General features: G+C 41.7%; 1 non-coding gene across 1 annotated transcript; it reads left to right on the forward strand.

Moving 5' to 3' along the window:
- Nucleotides 1-3,567: 3,567 nt before the first annotated feature.
- On the forward strand, nucleotides 3,568-3,639 carry Trnaq-cug (transfer RNA glutamine (anticodon CUG)). The gene has a single exon. It is a non-coding gene; the product is annotated as a tRNA-Gln (tRNA).
- The last annotated feature ends 22,916 nt before the right edge of the window (nucleotides 3,640-26,555 follow it).

Genomic DNA, 26,555 nt, shown 5'->3' on the forward strand with positions numbered 1-26,555 from the left:
AGTTAGAAAGAGAATCAAGTTGTCTTTGTGGTTCCATCAAAATGACACGTTTATCAGACAAACGGAATGCAGTTTAAAAACTAAAAGAGTGGACGAAAACTGGCTATGTAGTGTCTACGTTGCACGACTTTTACCACTAGACTACAGCACTTATACAGCTCAAGCGAAAGACGCTTCCTCAAGTAATTTCCCCAGTCTGCAGTGTTGCTGGATCACCTAGATGGCTGGACGTATGATTCTAGGGGCGGCCAATTTTATTGACACCGTAGGTGAACGACGTACAGATTAAGTCTCTGCGGCGCCCTGCTGGCAGCCAAGTTTTATGTGAAAGACTATAATTTACGTAGTACTCAGGAGAAGATAGATATTCCATTTGTATGGGACATTCATCTTATTCTGATGTCAATTTTTTCTAGATATCTCTATGGTCATTTGTGGGTAACACCTACCATGTACCGTTTTCCATGTTTCCCACAAACGATTTCAAGGTTGGTTGGTTAGTTTCACGTCCTGTGGATCATTTGCACGATACATCGTAATGATGCGAAATGAGTCGCTTCATATTCAAATCGCAAATTAATTTATAAACATGGCTTCGCTTCATAATGAAATCGCAAATTAATTTATAAATATGGCTACTGTTGACCATTTATAGGGCATTTTTAAATTATTATTATCATTGAACATACAGGTATGAGTTAGTAATTCCTACCCACCATCTTTTACACAATAAAATGAAAGCACTTACCAAGGAGCAGCTTCTTCAGTTTGTTTTCAAATTTTACTTCGCTGTCTGTCAGACCTTTTATATCACTAGGTAAGTTATCAAAAATTTTAAATGGGGCATTGTGCATCTGTGCACTCCTTTTTGTGCTAAATACAATCTGTAAACTGGAGTAATGAATGTGATTTTCCTTTTGGTATTGTAATTATGTACGTCATTGTTCCTTTTGAACTCTAGTGGAATACTCACTACAAGTTTCATGAGGGAATAAATATACTGTGAAGCAGTAGTCAGAATGCCCCGCTACTTAAACAGATGTCTACAAGATGACTGGGGGGTGAGCACCACGTATTATTCTCAGAGCTCTTTTTTTGAGCAATGAAGACTTTCTTTCTTAAAGACGAGCTACCCCAGAACATTCACAGAGCAGAGGTTTTTCTCTAGACCGCCACAAGCTGTGCAGTAGAAACGATTACTGCACTGTCCAGCCTGACAAAGAGAGAATGTCATACCAAATAAATTGTACTTTTCTGAGATTCAAACTACACGCGTATTTACGAATCATGTGATACATCACAAAGGACGATCCGAGTAATATTCAGAAAGTTGTTGAAATTAATATTCAGTCAAACCATATCAAACTAATTTTCTCATGCAGTCCGATATCACTGTAGCCTTCCCTAATCAGTGAACAGTTGTCTCGTGGGGGCAGAGTAATTTTCCGAGACTTGATTCAAATATTTCTAATAATATGTAATATGGCGAACAGATCTCGGCTTCTTCGTGGCGAAGGACCACGAGTCTCCCCCCCCCCCCCCCCAATCCCCCTTCGACGAGTTTACGCCACTCTAGGGAACCCAACTTCGGAACCGCGAGACCATGCCTTGCAGGCCAGAACAAAACTTAACCGTCACTCCGGTTAAGTTGGCTACGAGCTTCCCTTTCTGCACGCTTTGCGATGCTCTCGGAAACAAACCTGACGCGAGAGGCCCTATCATCCTCAGTTGCTTGCAGTTGACAGCTTGGGTAGGACCGTGAAGTTCAGTAGCACATTTGTATACGTTCGTACTTGCATCCTGTTCCAGTAGCAGCCATGGGTCTTACAACTTCTGCCAGAACTGCTCCGCGTTAAAGGTAATGCAACCGCTATCATTTCGACGTGAACCATCAGAAATCCAACGGTCTACATGTAGGTCGGTAGCACGATAAAGCTAACGATGCTTGCTAGATATTACTGTATACTGCGACTGCCTGTGCTTCGGTTTATTCTTTCTCGTGAATAATAATACTACAATTTATCTTTCAGTGTATACTTTCTCTCTCTCTCTCTCTCTCTCTAATCAGGGTCTGGAAGAGTTAACCCAAATATCGTTTATATTTGCAAACTGTTCCCTTTGTCTTGTCCTATAGAAAGGTGTTTTCTGTGTCAGGTCAGTGCTATTCCTGTTGGTGTAGTATCCGATATTTTAATTGTAAAAGGCTACCTCACATTTTCATGCGTATATTTATGGAAATAAATGCAACATTTTACCGGATGTGTCCACATCTGGTCTGTAGAATTCCCCTGTTGCCTCCTACAACCCTTTAACTGATAATCAGAAAACCCTGCTATAAAAGATGAGATCCGATGCTGGTCACGGTCAAGATGGCAGAAGATTATCATGTAAGGTCAAATGTACGTGTTAATTTGGAATCAGATGTCAGGCAGCCATTTTAATTTCTACCACCTCCATCGCCACGTACATTCTTTAAAAAGTAAGCCGCAACCTCTACAGACGTTGGCGAGGGAGCGGCTACTGAAAACCTGGATGGAAATCGTTACAGCAGCAAAACTCTTATATGGAAATCTGGAAATACAGGAATCTCATTAATCGAAGTCCTCTTACGGTCGCCACATCAGTTTATCTGTTTCGATTCTGTCAAATGCCTTATATATGTCAAAGAAAATACCACCTGGCACTGTTTTTTTTTATTTAATGCTTCTAAAATTTGGTTGGTAAACTAGTAAATGGTATTCTCAGTAAAGCAACTCTTCTGAAATCCAAACTCTGATTTGATTCTTTCAGGAGTGCTAGTTCTGCGTGGTATGCAGGAGAGTTTCTGTAAAGTTTGGAAGGTAGGAGACGAGGTATTGGCAGAAGTAAAGCTGTGAGGATGGGCCCAGAGTTGTGTTTGGGTAGCTCAGTTGCTAGAGCACTTGCCCGTGAAAGGCAAAGTTCCCGAGTTTGAGTCTCGGTCCGGCACACAGTTTTAATCTGCCAGGAAGTTTCATATCAGTGCACACTCCGCTGCAAAGTGGAAATTTGATTCTACATACATACATATATACATACATTCGATATAAGGTCTGGAAAGATTCTGCAAACACCGTCCTGTAGTTCTTGCAGATTCATCCGAAGTACCACAGATCTCTGATAACGAGAACGAAGTCTTCCCATCGCACAATTTGCGGTCGAAGCTGGCAGGGCATCTGTCATTTCTGAAGAAATAACTATTATCATATTATAGCCTCTGATATTATACTTCACAATTACGATTAATTAAAAACAAGTTTGTGAGTGTATACTATGGTCACACAATGTAGTAATAGGAGCAGTGTAATCCCTAATAAGAAATTCTGAGTTATCAGTCGAGTCCCGATGCTTTACTGAGACGATGTTTCCACTAGTTTCGACGTCGTCACCTTCTGTCAACTCGGCAGGAGATAGAAGCTCAAGCTAATTCTATTACTTAAGCGATATTTTTTTCAATGTTATATGTGCCAAAAACATACCATCGCGTATAACATCGTTGTATATTAATTGAGATTGGTTTAAAGCTTTAGGAATAATCCTGTTTCCGTCGGTCCCATGGTGTAATGGTTAGCACTCTGGACTCTGAATCCAGCGATCCGAGTTCAAATCTCGGTGGGACCTAACATTTTTGTAACGTTTGTACGATTCCTCTTATCTGCCAGCTCCACGTAAAACACAGCGAGTAATTGTGCACAACCACTTTCATGCAGAATAAGTACTTCAAACTGAATAGAAGGTTTTGAACCGAGATACTTCCGTTAGGTGACGATTAGTTCGAATACACGAAAGGTACAAGGAAGACACTTTCCTAGATCAAACCAGCAATACGAGGTGTAAGTCCATGTACATAACATGCAAACGTATACCTCTCCAGCATCAGTGAAGAGCAATTTTCTAAAAAAAGATGGAGCACCTACGAGTGGAAGTGTGTTAGGGTGAAATAGGAAGCAAAAAAATTGGCCAGTGAAGATGCTTTGAAATAAATCGAGACGCATATGGTCTATAAAAGACTTTTATCACAGTCGCGAAAAATGATTACTTCAAAGAATTTGTCGACTCAAAAATAGTGTTTGACAACATAAAATGATACAGGACGTAGTAAATTCTCGAAAAAGTAGGTGCAAGCTGTAGGGAGACACGGGTAATACACAGTATGCGAAAGGACCAAGAGGCAGCAGTAAAAATGGAAGAGAAAGAAGTGTTCAGGTGAGAAAAGAGCGTAAGGCAGGGATGCAGTCCTTCTCCGCTGATGTTCAACCTGTAATAGAAGAAGCAACGACAGAAATAAAAGAAGATTCAGAAATTTTCATCGAGATTCGGTTTGAAAGAATTTCAACGTTACGGTTCGCTGATGATCTTGCTGTTCTCTGTGAAAATGAGGACGAATTTTAGGAGCTGTTGAATGGAATGAAAACTATACCGGGCACAGGCTATGAGCTGAGAGTAAAGAAAGATGAATGCAATGTGCAGTAGGAGAAATGAGATAATCTATAAATTTTACATAAAAATTGAGCACCATGCAATAGACGAAGTGAGGCAGTTCTGCTACCCTGGAAGCAAAACCATGCATGACGGACGAAGCAAAGAGGATATTAGAAGCACATTATTACAGCAAAAGAGGGCATTCCTCGCTAAAAGACGTCTACTTCTGTCAAACACAAATCTTAATTTGAGGAAAAATTTTTTGAGAAGTAATCATGGACTATGAGAAAACAGTAAAAGAAGAGAGCTAAATAGTTTCGGGTGTTGTTTTACAATAGGACGTATAAAATATGAAATAAGTCGATTCTACTTGAAATCGAAGAGGAATATATGTAAAATATTGAATAAATGAAGGAGACTAGAAAATAAAACTAATAAGACAAGACAACTAGAATAAATTAAATAATTAAGGGTATTGGATGCAAGTGCTACTCGGGATGAACGACGAGGCTGGCATAGGTGAGGAAGTCACAGCAAACCAGGAAGTGAACTGACACAAAAAAAATCTTCTACATAAATCGGTTACTAGATTGATAATGCGATGTTAGCGCCATATGTCAAACAGCAGTGTGTAACAAGTCAGATAGTCGCTCATAGAAACAGAATCTAATACAGTTGTAATTTCTCTAAAACTTTCTCTCCAGTATGATACTTGTCCGTAGTATCTTGTATATTGCATTACACATCGCCCTTGATCTCACAGTTTCGACGTCACATCGAATGTTATCGTAACATACCTGCCTACACCCACCTGATCATTAAGTGATAAAAAAACCAAGAAATCTGGAAAAATTAAATCTGGAAAAAGCAAATGGTCCATCAACCTTGGAATTAATTAAAATATCCTCTCGTTTGTGAAAGTTCGGAAAACCTGAACCTCTGCACACTCACATTTTCGCGGACTATGTAGAGCCAAATGAGTTTACTGAGCTCGGCAGAGCTAGAATCGCCGCTGTTTATACGGCCGGTCAATGGTTGTAGGTTTAGCGCTAGACAATCCCACACCTGTGGGATCGCTAAAAATTATTTTTCCGAAATATTTAATTACGAAAGAGGCAGGAACTTATTGTTAAGAATTTTTTGCATAATAAATATAACTAAGCTCTTTTGTTTTTCCGCTGACTTAAGTACTTTTAGGAATGATACTGTTATATGGAAGAAAATTTTCATACTGTAAGCTTCTTAAGTGCAGCTGACACGCACGAACAGTACTAAAGTTATATCACAAGACGAGAGTAAGAGGAAGAAAAGATTTGTTCTACTAGACAATACGGATCAGTATAATCCTATAGGATGAAATTAGGATCAGGTTACAAAAGCAATAGAATTTTGAAGTTAAGTGTCAGTCTCAACCAGATGACAGGTAAGAGGGAAGCGTTGTGTACTGGTTTCTGTGACTGAGATCGGGCTGTTATAACAGCTGGAACCAACTGCTACAAGGATACAGATGGTAGCTACATCTTGAGCGGACCGTACAGTTGTTCTTGGTCTAAGGCTACCTCAGATAGTATTGAGAATCAGGTCTGTGGGTCCACAGTCCCACAGCCGGGCAAATTCTTTATACAAGGTGTAAAAAAACTACCTACATAAAATTTTAGAGCGTTTAGAGCAAATAGAAAGAAACACTTTTTTGTATGATAAAATGGCTCATGAAGATTTTGGCGCTAGAAGTGTTCAAACTGCCGTGTGATAAATATTGTGCATGGGGGCTTAATTAAATATAATGCAAATAATTTTAATTTTAGTCGCTGTTTGTGCGGTTACGCAGTCTCGTAACCGGTTGGCCCTGAATAACATTAGTACGCAATCTGCCTGCAGAGAATAACAACAAAGAATTAAAGGAAATTTCCGTTAACACAATTAATTAATTAAGTCTCCAGCAACTATAAAACCTCTGAAACAAGAAAGCACAAATGTAACTGTTCTGTGTGTGGAAGCGTGATTCAACGTACACGTCTGGCACGGTTCTTCCACGATAAGACAAGATATTTTGAACACCATTTACACTGAAGTAATTAAAAAAACTAGAAATACTATGATTGCACATAGAAACCAGAATTACAGTCAAATACAAGAACACGAGCCAGATGCTTTGTTGACTGAACCTGTGACCAAGAGGCATTGTTATTTAGGACGTCAAAAATAAAAAAATTTCTTTACCTTCATATATATTGACGAAAAATACACTTTGATCATTACAACATCCCCAATTGAATAACATATGGTGTCTTGCCCAACAGAACAACTAGTACTCTATCGACGTCTCAACAAGCACAGATCACGCCTACCTCAGAACTACGACTACTCTCTCCAACTTCTCAGCGGCAACTGCCAGTGGAGGCGGCTGATAATAACTCTTTGGCACAATCTCTGGCGCTGTGACTCAGTGTAGCCACCTTACAATTGTTGCTGAAAATTTCGTTCGTTTATATTAATGCACAACGGGCAATTGCGTGCTAATGATCGTCTAACAGCCTCAAAACAGATAGGTCTTTCACAAATAATGGCATCCAGCTCTTCTGAAGGGTATATCGGTGTTAAAATGGGTTTTAGTTCATAAACAAAGAATACTGATCCTTTCAAAGTATTTTATCGTTAAAGATTTAAAATGTCTATCAAAAAATAGAGCTAAATTAGAACAAAAGCTTATAACATTTTCTTCCTAGTAAATTTTTATTCAGGAAACTTTATACGCAACCATATTATTATTAGATGTACAAAGAGCAACATAACACTTCTTTTCCTTGAAATTAATAGAGCTGAACAAATTTGTATAAGACATATGTTATGGAGCTAATTAATGTCTTGTTAAATGGTAAATTCAACATACTGTATCTATTGGAGACTGGAAGATAGTGTCACCTTCAGTAAGCAAATGGGAATAAAAATTAGTATGGCTGCAATAACTCTGGAAACTACCTTTTTTACGCGATCAAAAATAATTCCAATTCCAAAGAAAGCAAGTGCTGACAGTATGAAAATTATTGAACCATCAGTTTAACCAGTCTTGGTTGCAAAATAATGACGCCAATCCGTTACAGAGGAATGGAAAAACTGGCAGAAGATGACGTCGGGGAAGATAAGTTAGGGTTCCAGAGAAATGTAGGAGTACTGAAGGCCGTACTGACCCAACAACTTATCTTAGAAGACATGTTAAGGAAAAGCAAACTTACGTTTATAGCATTTGTAGACTTAGAGAAAGCTTTAGATAATGTTGACTGGAGCACTCTCTTTGAAATTCTGGAGGTAGAAGAATTATATACAGGGAGAAAAAGACTATTTACAAGTTGTACAAAAACCAGGGGGCAGTTATAGCAGTCGCGGGGCATGAAAGGGAAGCAATGGTTCAGAAGAGTGTGAGAAATGGTTGTAGCCTACCCCCGATCTTATTTAGTCTGTACACTGAGCAAGCAGTAAAGGAAACAAACAAAAGTTTGGAGTCGAAATTAAAGTTGAGAGAGAAGAAATAAAAACTTCGACGTTTGCTGATGACATTGTAGCTCTATCAGAGACAGCGGAGGACTTGAATGAGCAGTTGAACGGAATGGACAGCGCCTTGAAAGGAGGATATAAGATGAAAATCGACTAAAGGAAAACGAGTATAATGGCAGTGGCAAGAAAAGCGTTTCTGAAGAAGAGAAATTTGTTAACATCGAGTATAGATTTAAGTGTCAGGGAGTCCTTTTTGGAAGTATTTGTATGGAGTGTAGTCCTGTATGTAAGTGAAACATGGACGATAAACAGTTTAGACAAGAAGAGAATGACTGGTTTTGAAATGTGGTGCTTCAGAATAACGCTGAAGGTTATGTGTGTAGGTCACGCAACTAATGAGGAGGTGCTGAATACAGTTCGGGAGAAAAGAAATTTGTGAATTTGTGACACAACTTGACAATAAGAAGGGACCGGTTGATAGGACACATTAAGAGACATCAATGAATCACGAGTTTAGTACTGTAGGGAAGTGTGGGGGATAAAAATCGTAGAGCGAGGCCAAGAGACAAATACAGTAAGCATATTCAGAAGGACTCAGGTTGCAGTTATTATTCGGAGATGAAGACGCTTGTGCAGGATAGATAGCGTAGAGAGCTACATGAAACCAATCTTCGGACTGAAGTCCACAACAAGAACATCAGAAATTCAGTCACGTGTCCTTTAAACTTCATTGTTAAAACCACTGCTCCTTTCAGTTACTGTTGTATATCCCGAGTAACTTACCACAGTGCTGTTTCTAATGTGCATCTTATTATGTTAATAGATTAATCGAGTATTGATGTAATAGGTCCAGTAGTCAAACTTCCCCACTAAACATCACAGAAAAATCGCATAGATTGAAACATGTTGAGAACAGGAGTTTTCGTAGCTTTGACTCTTCAACTTAAACAATTTTTTCGAGTTAATTTGGGCAATAACTGTGCTTGTAAAACTGAGACTTTTCTGTGATGTGTCACACACACAAGGAGAGGCCTCAGAGCCTGGGCAATCCAGTCTCCTACTGACAGAGAGTGTTTAATTACGTGATAATCGTCTTTTAAATCACAGATTAATACTTTATACAAAATGACGCTTACAACTTACAGAGGACGGCTGTGAAACACAGAAAAATGCAGCAGCAATTTTAATCGATCTGACTGTTGCTTAGTCGTTGCTAACCATCAAGCATTTACATAGAAGATCTACGACAATGTTTACTCCAAAAGAGGAGATTTTATGTCAACTTCCAGGGTCACCGTAGTCGATGTAGATGTCAGAGAAATGGCTTACCTCAAGAAAGCGTTCTTTCAACAGTCATATTTAACATGTATACCAACGAACAACCACTTCCGGCGAACGCTAGGAGTTTTCTTTATTCCGATGACCTGGTACCAGCGATCCTGGGGAAAACTTCCGAAGATGCTGAAGCTCACCTGGCACACGACTTCGCCCACACTCAGCTAATATACAACTGTGTGTGTGTTTCATCTTCAGCACAATCAGGCATGTCGCAAACTTAACCATACATGGCAAAGGCTACAGTTAGTAAGTACGACCCATCGAGAATATGTAGAAGTCACTCGGCTACAAGCAAAGTTGCAAAATACGCGGATTAAGGTGGAAGCCAGAATTAATATCCTTCGCAACATCGCTGTTAGCACGTAGGACTCTGGACCACAAGCTCTGAGAACGACGGCGCTAGCAACATGCTTCAGTGCTATGCAGCATGAGTGCCAAGTCTGGGACAAATCCACCCACGAAAATATAGTGGACAAGGTTTTAAACGAAACGAGCAACCTTAGTACAGGTTATTTGAAACCTACGACATTTGTAAAACTCTACCAACTCGCTGGCGTTGCGCCACAAGATATTCGTCGTGAACCAGCTGCCAACGCGGAGAGAACAAATCAGGCCCACCAGGGAAACTATCCGCTACATGGACACGTCCCAGCAGCCGTAAGGTTGATGTCCAGAAAAAGTTTCCTCAAGACCACGTGGGTCTTGCAAACAGAAGCAGCTACAACGAGAAAACAACTGCGGATTTCTCGACTTTAGAATAACTCTACCTGGTCTCTTCTTCGGAAACCCTCCTACATAGGCAGGAACAGAGTTGAATCGTGTGGAGGCCACTCAACCTTTTCCGTTCTGGTGTTCGAAGATCCGGGATTAAGGTCCAGAAACGGCGTGACTGTGGACACACCATGGAGCCCTGCATCTTGCACAGAAGAATTTCTGCTTGCGACGGCGGGTGCAGTTTAAGCTGCAAAGTCTGGTCAAGTGTACTGTAGCTTGATAACGCTTTCTTTCTTTTGTTCATTCGTTACTCGAGCAACAGCATTGGACCGCTCTCACAGGAGATGCCAAGATATTATAGGAGAGGAAAGCGTACCCACCCTACAGTTCATAAAGCAATAGACAATATTGCTATTCATACCTCCAACTATGCAGGTGCACATGTCGTCCTGCATGATCCATCAGTGTTCTGTGGTGGAGTTCTCAACTTTACTATTAGCAACAGTGATACCCTGCAGTAAGGTAACGGACGGGTAACCGTAGCCTTCGTCCGCGTAAGTCGATAAAGTTGAAGGGCTGGACAGTTTTAACAGCAGTGACGTCATCGCTTGGTAATTACTATGTGCTATGGTCGTTTCTGAATCAAATAAAAAATTACAGTGGTAGTAATCACAGGCCTATTGCATAGTTAATAGACAAGTCAATAAATTTCATTGGCAAATTTACAGATTAACATGAATTTTTCTGAGATAGCTGGACCTATCGATATGTTGCTTAGGTACAGGACCATCAGATCACACAGTTCTCGTGACACTGCGCGAGCAGCATAACTAAAGCTAAATGAAGCAGGCTACGAGGTTGCGAAGCGTTGCATTCAAATTTGGGCTTTCAGACATGCCGTCGCGGATGTATACGCTTTTCTGGCACAAACGTTCTGCTAGCGCCACGGCAGGTTACTCAACCTTGACGCAAGGAGGTCTCGCTGTGTCGAAGACCAAAAGCCGCAGGAACTGCCTGCACAGCGCTCCGGCCCCAGTAAAGTTGGCTTTAAGGACTGCCTTCCCTCGGAGCAGGCACAATGCCTCCGAGTCCATAAAACCACGGAGTGAGCGACCCTCAGTGAGCGCATTTTGCTGCAGATCTCAGAAAGTACCACTCCGTTGCAGATCTTACGACACTAGTGCGGAAGTTGCCATTTTTCATCTGAAATGAACTTCACCATGTAACCAGCCTTGCATAAAATCAGGTCAGTAGCTGTTTGGTAGTGTCACAATAGTGCACGCTTCGCCCGCCGTTATCACATGAGTACGTAGTTTCTACCGCGAGACTCAGGTATCACGTTTTCTCCGATGCTGATGTCATAACCCTCTCCCCTCCCGCCCCTCCCACCCCCAATTAAAGTGGAGGTCCATTGTGGGATGTAATTATCGTATGTCAGCGAAACGCCTTAATGAGAAATCTACTTACGCTGGAAAAAAATAGTTCTAATTTTGGCCACGCTGTCATCTGACAAGCCATAACGTGGGAGAAGAGTACGGCTGTCGAGAAGAGAGACTGTGCACTGTTGGTGAAACTGTTCTGTGTGAACGGCAGCTATTACACTACTGCAGTGACAGAGTGCCGCCAACTGAAAAGCCCGATGTCATTAAATGGTCTAAATACGATGATACTAAAATTCAAAAACACGGGAGAACTTGGCGTGGTACCTGGAAGAAGAAGGCCTCATATCCTGGTTGGAGTTATGGACGAGGTTGCTGCTGCTGTTAAGTGACTGTGCAGCATGTGACCCGGGTCGTTCTGCTGCTCGCGCAGTCTCACGAGAATTGTCCACCACATGGTCAATAGTACGGAATGTTCTACGTTCTGTTTTACACTGGTATCCGTACAAAATCCATACAGCGCCAGCAAAACAAACCTGATGGTACGCAGAAAAGCTGTGAGTATGATCTTCAGTTTCTAGCGCAGATGATGTTATTTGGCCGGGCAAAATTCTACGAAGTGACAAGGAACGTTCTACTCTACAGTGTGCAGTGAATACACAGGACTGCCGAATTTGGGTTACTGTTAAGCCTCCCGTTGTGCACGAAGAGCCATTGCACTCGCTGTATGTAACTGTGGGATGTGGACTCACACGCAAATTTATTCTCCCTGCGTTCTTCTTTCGAGAGAATATACAAACAGAGGGCCTGTCAGGCGTACCGTGAAGTCTGCACGTTGTCGAGACCTCCTCGTACAACACGTGATTTCTGCTTTGGAAGAGCGCAACTGTGCGAAAACACTGTTTCCATGCAAGATGGAGCAACAAAAATGGTTCAAATGTCTCTAAGCACTATGGGACTTAACATCTGAGGTCATCAGTCTCCTAGCCTTAGAACTACTTAAATCTAACTAACCTAAGGACATCACATACACCCATGCTCGAGACAGGATTCGAAGCTGCTGCCGCAGTAGCAGCGCTGTTCCGGACTGAAGAGCCTAGAACCGCTCGGCCACAGCGGCCGACGATGAGGCAACACTCCATGTTGCTGGCCCAGTGAAAAAACTGCTTCATGCAGTCTTCCACGAACGTGTTATCTCCACAAATTCTTCAGATGTGTGGCCTGTAAGACCAACTGATACAGTATGAATCCACGCGACATTTCGCTCTGGGGATATCTAAAAGAACGCGTTTACTAGAGACACTTTCAGTTCCTGCCTCATCCGAGGGCCAGTATACAGGAAAGCATTGCCCATATTCCATCGAAACTACTGTGGGCAACTGTTGATCACGTCGATTTACTAGCGCAACGTCTTGTCGACGTTTCCTGTGCTCATATTGACCAAAGTATGTAACCAGCGGTAAATAATAAAATCACCATTATGATATGATTGTGTCACTTGTGTCACTTTCTCAGCCCACATCCTGTTATTAGTCCATTACACTAGGAAACATTTCCACCCGTCTTTCACTTGGGGAGCATCTTACGCGAAGAGTGTCTTCAAGGTGGGCGGCCGTTAACCTTGAACGATATTGGTTCTTCAAATAATTCATTTTTGAAAATGAATTTTCACGGGCATATGTGGGGATGGCTAGTTTCTTCCAGTTTGCCTATTTGTCTGGGACGCATTGTTCGGTAGATGCAGTTTTATACATTTTGAAAGAAAATGTCTTCAACATCGCAGATAACGCAGTGCGCCTGTGTAAAATACGTGACAAAAAGTGTTTGTGCTGTTACAGAAAAAGAAGAAAGGCCAAGAAAAAGCAAGGAGACGAGAATGCCAGCTGCAGCATCCAAACTGCTGTCGATGTTTTACCACTGTAGAAACATGATACATGTAATTTGGCAGCTGAATATGGTTGCAAACCCGAAAAGCATATTGGCATAAATAAAACGCAATAAGAAAAGTGGCTGGTCGCGGTATTTTTATAGTAAAAAAAGTCTTCCTGCGAGTCTGATTCTTCCATTTGGAGGCTTTGAAAAGCAGAACAACTTCGCAGCCAATTCAGTCCATTCTGCCGCTCGAGAAACTTCAAAAGCCGAACCGCGACAACTTCTCTGTCTCTGCAAAGTCCTGGAGTCTTGCTGAAAATTCCTTCGTACGATCTGACGTAAAATTTGAAAATACTACAGTGTCAATTTGATAATTATGTTTACATTCAAAAATTGTTGGAAACTAAATAAATTCTTGACTTTCAATTTCTTTGTCAAAGCTTGTGACGGAAAGAAGACGCACTTTGTATCAGATCACATATACACTTGTCGCTTCTTTGCAGCTTCGTATTGAGCGTATTTAAATGTTTCAGGATGTCTTCCACGAAAGCCACAGCTAGCATACTGCGTTGGATTGATAGGAACTCCAAATACTTCCTTGCTTCTTGTGTACCCAAGTTATCTAAGGAAGTTACTTCTCATTTTATTTGTAAAAACGTTCAATTACTTGACCTTTACTTCGCTAACGGACGGTGTGGTGCTGCGGTGTCAGACTGCGCCGAATGACAATCAGATGACACACTTCGAAATGCCTGTGCTGAAGAGCACAACGACACCTCGTAAAATTAATCAGATTCATCAATCTGTCCAATACATCTTTCAGAGTGGCACTAAGCTTCCACAAGAGCTGCCTGGTGAATTACACACTAATAAGATAGTAGCCCAGCGTTCTTATCCTTGATTTGCCTAACTGGTCCTTTTTCTTTGCTGCTCGTCACTGGAACCCTGTCAGTTGAAAGACACATCATTATATCATATGTAATGTTTTATTTCCTGATGAAGTCATCTAAAGTCTTGAGCAGATGTTCTCCACGAGTCCTGCGTTTATATGGAAATATTGCTAGCTAGCGATTCTTCCCTAAATGATTTACTTGCAATATCCAAAAATCGCACGGAAGTAGACATCTTCATCAACAATCCCTCACGATTCATCAAGTGCTGTGGAGTAGCAAAGCGTCTTCTGCAGAAGTTCGAGCAAACTACCTTTATCTTCAGTTACCAAAATTTCATTTCTTCTTGTATTGCTTCTTGTCGTCAGGGAAATCCCTTGTACCGCAGCACCAACAACCTTTTTTTCTGTTCAAGCAGTGCTTCCAATATATACACACCATCTCACAGTCTAGGAACGGCTTACGCTGTCTACCAAGCGTCCAACACACCCAATATTCACGCAGCGCTGCTTATACAGACTTTTCTTGCCCGCTCATACAGCGATTGAGTTAGATATGCCTCTATTTTTTCTTGAAGAGCGAGCTGCACTAACTGAAGGAAAATTTTTGTGGCTCTGCTGATGTCTAGTTTCGTAGTACCGCTTTAAATTGGCCTTTAACAAGAGCGATAGTTCTGTTGCACACGACGCAAACTCGAACAGCTCCTCGCCTATCAAGCAGCGTAAAACAGCATTGTTCAGTCCGTTAAATAAAAAACTTCATATTTTCACCATCAACTTTTCGCTGTTTTGGATCCATATCGACAAAAAAAAACTTTACAAGCCTCAATAATAACAAAACAAATTAAAAACAGCTCCTTACGAGATCGCAGCAACTATTGACGAAGAGACTACAGAATTTGTCTTTTTTTCTTTTTTTTTAGATTCGTTCTTTATAAAAATACGGCCGTCCGGCACTAAGCACGTGCCGATGAACCGAAAGGGAGTTACTTCCATGTTCGAAAGAGAAACTGTCACGTCACATCAAAGTTTCATAAAACTGCTTTAAAGTTTCCTTCAAGTTACGAGCACAAAAATTGTGTTAAACTAAGTATGTCTGCCCCGATTAAAAGAGGCTTCACTGATTGTGTGTGTGTGTGTATGTGTGTGTGTGTGTGTGTGTGTGTGTGTGTGTGTGAATTCCTAAGAGACCAAACTGCTGAGGTCATCGGTCCCTAGACTTACTCACTACTTAAACTAACTTATGCTAAGGACAACACACGTACAGCCATGCCCGAGGGAGGACTCGAACCCCCGGTGGGGGGCGAAATCCGTGGCATTGCTCCTCAAATCTATAAAATTTCCTATTTTATTAAATAAAGTTCTTGTGCTGCCGTGGGGCATACAGGGCTTTTATGTGGATCAAAATAAAAGGCTGTGCCGGCCGGCCAGCTGGCTCCATTTCGCCCTCGCTCTCCAGCGGGCTCTCCTACGCCACACAGTGTAGCAGCTGTGTACTTAATCTATCTGATAACCATTAAGAAGTCAAATCAGTCACGCAGTTACTTGTAAAATACTGCAAAAAGATAAGGGTGGCGCTCAAACTTATAGTCATCTACGGAAAAAATATTTTTTAAGTAATTTGCCTGAATAAATAAAACATTTTTGGCACACCAGTTTTTTGACTTCTCGCAGTCCGCCAGTTGCAGCCCTAGGCTCTATGGACTGGACGATATATCTTTTTTGTTTTGTAACGTTTCTTACGTTATTAACTTTCCCTACAGAGCTACAGCTTAATGAGAAGTAATCCAGAATTGTGGACTGATGTCTTCCCGTAGTGTTGCAAGGCTACCGCAAATTTAATCTCTTCTTGATGACCTGTATAAATAGACTCGCGTAACTACCTGTCTGTTACTTCTTTGTAACTTCCGCTATGTCCCTTTTTAACATATTTATTCTGGCAACACAAATAGTACGAAATGGACTCCGATGTCTCCACAGTCATCGAACAGAAGATTTGTAAGTACAAATTCCATTACCAGCTAAGAGAGAAATTGTAACAGTCAGGACAGCTGATTAATTTACTCAATTTGCATCTCTACAATATACAAGCGGCACACACTCTGTAGCATAACAGGTATCAGCTGCGACAATTGCACACAATTTGTGTAGTGAAGTACAGAGGAGCTGGTGTTACGGTACTGATGTTTTTTGTGTTTAGAGTGTCGTACCCTTATTGCGCTTAAGAAAAGGTAAATCCTGAAGGATATGAACACATTTTCCTACGATGTGTGTTGCTCACAGCAGAGGAACAGTTCGGAGACGGTAATTGTTTATATCACCACGAGAATGCAACCTGTCATAAAGCAACATCCGTGAGGTATTGTTTTAGGGGCAGTAACATTCCTGAAATGGACTGGTCTGCTCAGAGTCCCGACCTGAATTCAGTGGAATATTTTCGCGCTAAGTTGGAACGGCGACTTCGATCCAGATCCCAGCGTTCAACATCAGTTCCTTCTCCGGCTCTTGAGGAAGAATGAGCTGCGATTCCCCCACAGGCATTTAGACACGTTACTGAAAGTGTCCCTAGCAGACTTCTACCCGTAATAAATCTATATCAAAGTCCACTAATAGGAGTCCGTATACTTTTGCTCAGACAGTGTCCATGTAACCAAGCACAGTGCTGTGCTGGAAGTGGCTGAAAGTGGCTGGAGCCATTTTTACTTTAAGTACCATTATCGTTAGAAAAAAAAACACAATTGTATCTGTGAGTCCTTTTTAGTATTCTAAATTGGAATTAATTTTATGTTCTGTCACTGCGGCGTTGTATGAGGAGAACTGACAGCTACCCGGATACCGAAAGCGCTGTACATGTGTAATATAGATGTTTATCCGTTCCATAAGATCATGAAGAAGACCCCAGCAGATTGAATAGAAAGAAGAAAGTTAAGAGCAAGATGACGTGGCCTGACAACGTAGAAGGTTTTACTTTCGATGACAACGGTCACGACATCCTGCAGATTTACCCATCAAGACTTATTCTGAGTTCTTCAAATTTCCACTATTGATCTTGCACAGCTCACAACATCTTGTAGCGGATGAAATACGTTCTTAATTAAGCGCAAGGTCGAATAATGGCTGTGTTGGGCATTCCTGGATCTGTGAATTCCAAGTTTTAGGTAACAGGCTGTCACCGTCGCCATTCTGTGTTAACGCTCGTCGTGCGTCAGCAAAGTGTGTTCGTTCCGTTAGTTGCATCCAGAAGTGGCCCGGTCGTCAGTGTCCAAATCTGTCTATGGCTATTCAGAACAATGCCTTTGGTCACATTCCGGTTACATCCTGAGGTAAATTCTAAGAGCTTCAAACTGACTTTCTACAGCGAAATCATATGTAATAGACTATAACAGATTTTTAAAAAATGTAGAATTAGTTGCATTCGCCAGTTTCTCCATAATATTCCTGGCAGCTACACAAATAATAATCACAGACTGAAGTGAATAATGGAGATAAATGGCAGACAGCGATCTTTTGTGAGGCCTCAGCAACCTAGCTCGCATACGATGACTGTAGGCCAGCCCAATGTCAGTCTGAATGTGGGGTAGAATATCTCCGCGGTTTTTCGTAGAATTTTCCTACAAGCGCACATTTGCAACCTACTTAAAATGAAAGCAGTCACATTCGAAACAAAGTCATTTATAACAATAACGAAAACTTTACACATTTTGGTTCATGTATGCCTTCGCTGGTAATATCCAGCAGTTCTCTGCTGAAATCATTTACGTTCCACTGAAGGACCCCGAAACCACAGCAACAGAATTTAGGCAGATTCGTACATTTCCTTTCTCATTTTGTTGTAAATCTATCGTCGTAACGTTATTTAACTTATAATAATAGTTATCGGTATATCTCTGCTTATTGCTATACATATTAACAAAAAGCATCTCAGTAGTCAGATCTAACGCACCAATTGGACAGAATTTGGCACTTTGTCAATCAATGCCCGCCAAATAAGTGCTTGCATACGGTCCAGAGGTGGAGCAACGAGTTATTGACTTGTTCTATTTTTGTAGCTCTTCCTTTTCGATAAACCGCTGAATTGTAATCATTTGTTTGTCTATACACTTATATCACATCTACCGATTTCTATGCAATTCGGATAACTCTTTCGTTTTTTATGTATGTCTAAGAGCGTATATAAAAGGTGCAACGCCAGAAACTGTAGCTAAATGTTGAAATACGCACTCGCAGAACACTGATGCTTGGTTCCAGGCGACGGCTGTTGAATCTTAACGTAACTAAGTGCAACGCATTCCGCATGAATCAGTGGAAAAACTCATTACTGTTCGTTTGTGCTATCTGCAGCCACCTGTAGTGGAACATAAAACTGTAGAAGGAAGAGCAAGTGACAGAATGAGCACCATTAGAAGAATCCTAAGGAAATGTAATTCGTCTATCAGAGAAGTGGATTACGAAGAAACTCCTTCGTCTGATTTATATTACTCGTCAGCACCTTTACCAGATAAAATTAGTAGAGCAAATCCAAAGAAGAGCATCGCGGATTCATTGATCAAGTGCAGAAACGTTACGGAGATGCTGATCGAATTCCGGTGGAAGACGTTGCAAGAAAGACGTTGTGCATCGCGGAAGGTTGCTCTTGAAATTACTATTTCTCCATTCAAAGAATAGTCAGGTAACATATATATTCCCCCTCCCCCCCACCCCACACACACACACACGCGTCTTGCGAAACGACCATCACGAGCAAAAAGAGAAATTAAAGAACACACAGGATATTTTCTTCCGCTCACCATTCGTGGATGGGAAAGAAGAGGGGAGTACATAGTGGTAACATATACACCTTCCGCCATGCATGGTAACGTGGTAGCCATGGCAGGCATGTAAAATTAAGATGTAATGTTAGATAAATATGTAATCTGTTTTCAGAAGTGTTTGAACGATAAATACCGACAGCGCTGTTATAACGTGTGTGTTATGTACCTTACTCCCTGTACCTGTTTTAATACTTATTCTCTCCCTTTTTCTTGTTAGTGTTTTCCACACATTCCTTCTTCGCCATTTCTGCATAGTTTAGAGCGTTTTAGATGTATTACAGAAGAGTGATGAAAATTATGTGGATTGATAAGGTGCACAATGAGGAGGTTCATTTGTCACTTTATCAGTCCTCTTCATTTTCATTACTTTTCTGTAACACATCTAAATCGCTTCTAAGCTCTTATTTTCCAGATTTTCCTCAGTCCACGATTCGCTCCCGTTCAGTGCTGCGCTCCGGACGTACCTACTCAGACTCCTTTTGGCAAGGAATGTCCCCTTTAGTCAGTTTATTATGACGAGGTTCCTTTGTTCGTCATACGTTATTTTGACCCCAAGCTAGTGGAATTTCTTCACTCCGTCTACAACGCGGTCCCCATTTTGATGTAATTTGCTCCCCCTCAGTATTATCGTCTTTCTTTGGCTTTCCCTAAGTGTATGACATGTGCCCGGCCGAATCGGTTTCATTGAGCATGTCTTCCAATTCTTTCTCTCTTTCACGGAGGAATCAATTTCATCAGTCTTATCATCGATAGCCTTATCATTGATAGTCTTTCATGATGAATTTTAATCCCTCTCCTCAACACTTCTTTTCTTCTTCGTTGCTTCTTCTATGTAAAGGTTAATTGTGCAGGAAAAATATAGCATACCTGCATTGTGTCCTTTCTTTCACTGGACACTTACCTCCTGATCTCTTCATTTTCCAGTTTTATTGTTATCTGTTGGTTTCGGTTCATATTAAATCTGCTCGCCTTTCCCTTGAGTACATACCTATTTTCCTGAAACTTTCAAACATCTTATATAACTTTTCAACTTCGAAAGGTTTCGAAAGAGTCTTCCTCAAGTTTTCGTTCCATTATCAAGCTTAACGTCAGAACTGCCTCTCTGATGCAAAGTGATGGTCATTTAACGCATCATTAATTTCTTAAAATTTAAAAAAAATCTAACTTATTTAAAACTGTCTACAGTATAAAGCAATAAAATGTGATAACTAATTTCAGTAAACTAAGCGACCATTTTCAGATCACTCGTGGTAAAGTAAATGTTAGCATTCAGCTGACTGACAATCCATGAATGTTCTGCGTGGCTTGGAGAATGTCCGTATGTGTGATATTACTCTTACGTTTACCTACCTTTGCTATGTTCATGACTGTGTAGATCACGTTGATGAACGTACTCAATCAAAATCACAGCTGTTACTTAAAAGTTTATGACTAGACTAATATGGCATAAATGGAAAAGAAAATTAGTGATTTATAATTGACTGCAATCTCTTTAAGCATATTCTAAAATAGTTGGTTTTACATTGCTGGTTATTCAGTTTTGTACTGAAAGTGTCACACATACGGACATTCTCCAAGCTATATAGATGATGCAGGGTCAGACGATATATTTCTAGCCTCATATATCTAAGAACCTCAATGCCTATTTGGTTGCCACTTCCCACAAATATTTTAGGAAATCCGAAATAATATTATCTATTATAGTTCGATTATTTGATAACAGTTATTCCAAAACTGAATCAAACTCTGACCCTAGCACTCGATCCCCTCTGTCCTACAGATGACACTCGTGTCTTCTGTCATGTCACCAGAGGGTTTCTTTCCCTCACAGTGGCCAACAATATACTCTTTCCATCTGGCCGCTCTCTCTTCTGCGTTCGATAATGGAATCCCTTTTGCATCCATACGTTAACGCCTCTAGTTATAAGTTCTCTGGAAGTAATTTAAATGTTTCTGTATACTGAATCTGCCCCTCCCATAACCATTCTTTTTACGATTTCTACATGTACAGGGTTACTCAAAGTGATCTAGACACTTTCAAGTGACTGTAAAAATATTTAAGTGGGGTATTATGTGACTATATGTATAGAAACAGAAACTCAAGAATTTTTGTGTGACGCTTACAAATGTTCAGTGTTGGAACCACTAGCTACACGCCACATGACCAGTCTATAGCCCAAGTCGGAATATTTCACTGATATGTTCAACCTGTTCCACAGATGTTGACGGCTGCCCACTGCTTTTACAATTAGAGTAACATCCTGTTTCCTTAAACTTCTGTGCCCACACATAAATTAGTTGTGTGGTAGGAGGAGGCTTGATAAATGTGGTCCTGACTTTCCGACACGGCCGACCGCAGTGACCGAGCGGCTCTAGGCGCTTCAGTCTGAAACCGCGCGACCGCTACGGTCGCAGGTTCGAATCCTGCCTCGGGCATGGATGTGTGTGACGTCCTTAGGTTAGTTAGGTTTAACTAGTTCTAGGGGACTGATGACCTCAAATGTTAAGTCCCATAGTGCTCACAGCCATTTGAACCATTTCTTTCCGACACACTGTAGTTGCATACCCGACTATAGGCAGACAGAGAACCCCCCCCCCCCCCCCCCAAGAAGAGTATACAAAAGACAAAACTGCATAACGATAGTAGTGTCACACATGCACACTACAGTCAAGACCCAAGAGGACAGTACTTACAATCACGTGATCTTCCGGTCATATGCCCTAAATTTGGTTGCTCTTGGAATCCAGTTGTAAACTCCTAACCCACTTCCTCTGCCAACGGCTCTGCCGCAGTGGAAACACCGGTTCCCGTCAGATCACCGAAGTTAAGCACTGTCGGAGTAGCTAGCACTTGGATGGGTACCCGTCCGGGTCTCCCGAGCGCTGTTGGGAAGCGGGGTGCACTCATCACTTGTAAGGCCAATTGAGGAGCTGCTTGATTAACAAGCAACGTCTCCGGTGACGGAAAGTGACAGTGTCTTGGAGAACGGTGTGCTTGCCACAAGCCCCTCCATACCTGCATCCAGTGATGCCTATCGGCTGCAGATGACACGGCGGCCGGTCAGTACCGTTGGGACTTACGTGGCATGATCGGACGGGATTCAGTTCAGTTCGTTCCAATTACACTTTTTTTATGTACTGCATCGTGGGTACGCCAGGGTCAGGAGCAGGGTGCGCGAGTGGACCGAATGACAAGCAACTTGCTTGTGTTTTTTTGTACGTATAGCACCATCCTACACACCAAAACGCCTGCTAAGGAAGGAAATTTAGTGACGTATATTTGTTAAAGTATCACCCCCGATGTCTTTAAAATGCGAGATGTCACTGCCATGGCCGGCCGCGGTGGTCTCGCGGTTCTAGGTGCGCAATCCGGAACCGTGCGACTGCTACGGTCGCAGGTTCGAATCCTGCCTCTCGCATGGATGTGTGTGATGTCCTTAGGTTTGTTAGGTTTAAGTAGTTCTACGTTCTAGGGGACTAATGACCACAGCAGTTGAGTCCCATAGTGCTCAGAGCCATTTGAACGTCACTGCCATGTGAACAGTTCATCCCACCCCGCAACTACACAGAACAGAAAAAAGGGGTAATTCCGACCAAGTTTTAAACGATGGATACTACCCTAGTATGGAGGGTGACCATAACGTATTGATGACTTTTAGTAAAACTAAGACGAGTATTTCAACAAAGTAAACGAGCACCCTATGTTCCGGTACAGTCACTCGCACACATCCATATACAAAATACTGTAAAAAGACCAGTCATGTGCAGCGAGATTTAATACGACCTTTTATACAACTATGTCTACGAGGTTATGTGGAATAGCATATCAGACACTTAGAACAGATTGCTGATACTGTATATTCTCGCCGACGGTACTGCTGCACACACTGGTAAGCTTACTGGATGTGTTTCATAGAGAAGGATACAGCTGATAAATATCTCCATACATTATGGTGGACATTGAAGTCATCACAAATGTTGTAAGGCGCCTGTTATTATTGACTAGTGGTGGTAGGTAATATAGCAGTGGAGCCTGTGCCTGCAAACCGAAAGATCACAGGATCGAATAGGCTTTCCTCAGTAGGATTAGTGGAGTAGATTAAGAACACAAATGTCGCCGAAGAGCAAGTGGAAGACTATCGCCATGCCCTTGAACGACAGGGAACTACACTGACGTGACGAAGTCCTAGAACAGCGATGTGAACATGGCGTTGGTACCGCGTACACAAGGTATAAAACGGCAGTGCATTGGCGGAGCTGTTATTTGCGCTCAGGTGATTGATGTAGAAAAGGTTTCCGATGTGATTATTGCCGCACGACCGGGAGTAACAGTCTTTGTACGCAGAATGGTAGTAGAAGCTAGAAACATGGGACATTCCTTTTCGATTATCGCTAGGGAATTCAATATTTCGCGATATAAAGTGTCAAGAGGGTGCAGGGAATACCAAATTTCAGGCATTACCTCTCATTACGGAGAACGCAGTGGTTGGCGGCCTGTACTTCGATCGAGAGCAGCGACGTTTGCTAAGAATTTTCAGTTGTAACAGACAAGCAACACTGCGTGAAATAACCGTAGATACCTATTTGGGACGTACCACGGAAGTATCCGTTAGGACAGTGCGAAGTAATTTGGTGTTAATGGACTACGGCAGCAGACGCCAGACGCGAGTGCCTTTGCTAACAGTACAACATAGGCTGCAACGTCTCTCCTAGGCTCGTGACCGTAGCGGTTGGACGGTAGGCGACTGGAAAATCCTTGCCTGGTTAGATGTTCCCGATTTCAGTTAGTAAGAGCTGATGGTAGGATTCGAGTGTGGTGCAGACGCCACGAAGCCACTGTCCCTGACCGTCAACAAGACTCTGTGCAACTTGCGCTGGCTCCATAATTGTGTGGGCTGTGATTACATACAATACATTGGATCCTTTGGTCCAACTGAACCTATCATTGACTGTCAATAGTTACGCCCGTTTACTTGGAGTCCATTTGCAGCCGTTTATGGACTTCACGTCCCAAACAACGGTATCAAGTTACCGGGACACAAGTGTTTGCGATTGGTTTGAAGAACTTTCTGGATAATTCGAAGGAATGATTTGGCCACCCAGATCTCCCGACATGAATCTCCTCGAACATTAATGGGACATGATCAAGAGGACAGTTGGTGCAAAAAGTCCTACACTGTCAACACTTTCGTAATTATGGACGGCTATAGAGGCAACTTGGCTCAGTATTTCTGCACGGTACATACAACGACTTGTCGAGTCCATGCCATGGCGCGTTGCTTCATTTTGTCGGGCAAAAGGTTGTTTGATATGATATTAGAAGGTATAACACGAGCTTTGTCATCTCAGTGTGTTATTACGCCATGTCGATAACTATCACGTAAACTTTCAAATGTGTATTGCCTTGTTGAAGTGCAGTTCTTCTGAAGTGGATCTCGAGTTATATGCCTATACCGGCTACAACTGAGAGTATGCGCAGTTTGACTGAACAGAATATTACATATTTTAATCAGTTATTTGTTTCTACGTCAGGGACTGTGTATTGGGGCAGAATTGGTAGCAGCGTGTATATTGTAGCTTATGTACTGTGCTAGTAAGTAAAGTGAAGAAGTGAAGTCGTATGGCGTGATTGGCTGAAAGACGCCAGAGGACAGTTTCAGCCGCCTAACTGGAAAAATTTTTCCTCTGCTTCGGTCCCGTAGTCATCTTTGCTTCGCGAACATCGAGTACTGCATGCTTAAATGGATTGTTAACTGTAGGTGCTCTAATTGGTGTGTGTGAGTAATGAGAGGTCATGTTCGCGTTGGATATTATGAGGTAAGGGAGAGGATGAAACCCGATACCGGCACATGGTCTACTCCTCTCGAAGAGCGTGAAGCCCTCCCCTCCCCCGAGCTTAATGTCCCCATCCGACGGATGAATCATCATCAACGGAGCCACTTGCCCTCACTGCATGAGACGGTGCGGGGAGGTTTGGTATTTAATGCAGGGCATTGGTTTGAAGACTGGTAATCAGAAACTTTACGCCACCACGTCTCCTCCCCTTGTCAAGCAAATTCTGGCAGCGGAAATTTCATCCAGTACTGGTATTCGAACCGGCTCACCTTTGAGTCGAGAGCCGCGCGGGGTGCCGCGTGCGATTTTCCCGTAGGAGTTTCGAGTCTTCCCTCGGGCATGGGTGTGTGTGTAGTGTCCTTAGCGTAAGTTAGCTTAGGTTAGAGTAAGTAATGTGTAAGCCTAGGGAGCGATGACCACAGCAGTTTGGTCCCATAGCAACTTACCACAAACTTCCAAATTTTCCAAGACGAGCACCACCTCACCTCACAGTCGTGCTTTAGCGACCTAGGCTACGCAGGCGGGTTGTAGACCGCTGACACGTATTGTGCAGCTTGTCTTCGAAACAGCCATTCCAGGTTGAATCACATTATACGTCGCTTCAGGGCAGGCCGTGTTTCTGAGGAGCTCACTAAGAAGCTGCAAATTCATGAAGAAAAACGACATACTAACATTTGACTTTCAACAGGGTGCAATACTAAATTCCTTACTGTGTGCCCGGTATGACGTATATCTAGAGACTGTAATATATTTCATCCTAACATCAAAGCCCTGTGCTATGACTATGACATTTGGGTATATGCCCTTCCATGTTCTGGAGACAAAGCTCTGGCTAAACGGTAGTTGTGAAGTGTTTGTCAAATAGGAGTTGGGCAGTGGAGTAACTCTATTGCCAGAAAAGTCCGTAGTGGTAATATTCACGAGAAAAAGGAGTAATCACTTCACAACAGAAAAACGCCTTGGTCCGTGTGAATTTCCTATAAATTCGCATGCTAAACTACTTGGATTCAGCTTCAACCTCAAACTATCTGAAACATGGGACTTAGGGAAAGGCAGGATTCGGTGTGGGCGGAGCCTTACTCAGCTATCTTTGGTTGCTCAGTTTAAAAAATGTATATATATCACGTACGCTTTATTTGGAACCAATTGCAAATAAGGTTGTCAATAAGGAACAATTATCAGATTTGACTGTTATGACACAATAAGTAACAAAAAAAATTCTTAAGCGAGTTTCACTTACGGCTGAAGGCCTTATTGACCAGAAATTCAAATTGTTTGACGGCTGAAGGCCCCAATAGTAATAACTGGAAACAATTTGGCGGCTGAAGCCTAGATAGAAAATTGTTAAGAACAATTAAACTCCTCCAAGAGATACTAAAATATTTTTTTAAAGACAGTCATCAAAACTTCCCTATAAAGAGACAATCTCTAATAAAAAATTCTTAAAACACATTGCATTCACGGCTGATGGCCTTATTGACCAGAAATTCAAATTATTTGTCTGTTGAAGACCCCAATAGTAATAAATCCAAAAAACAATTTGACGGCTGAATGCCTGGATAACAATTCTTAAGAAGAGTTAAACTCCTCCAAGAGATATTAATTTTAAAAAAAAATGAGGACAATCATTAAACTTTCACTATTAAGAGACAATATCTAATTAAAAATTCTTAAGACCAATTGCATTCACGGCTGTAGGCTTTATTGACAAGAAATTCAAATTACTTGCCGGATAAAGGCCCCAATAGTAATAACTCAAGTCAATTTTTTTAAACAATCATCACA

This window comes from Schistocerca gregaria, chromosome 2 (assembly GCF_023897955.1).
Source record: "Schistocerca gregaria isolate iqSchGreg1 chromosome 2, iqSchGreg1.2, whole genome shotgun sequence".
Taxonomy (NCBI): Eukaryota; Metazoa; Arthropoda; class Insecta; order Orthoptera; family Acrididae; genus Schistocerca; species Schistocerca gregaria.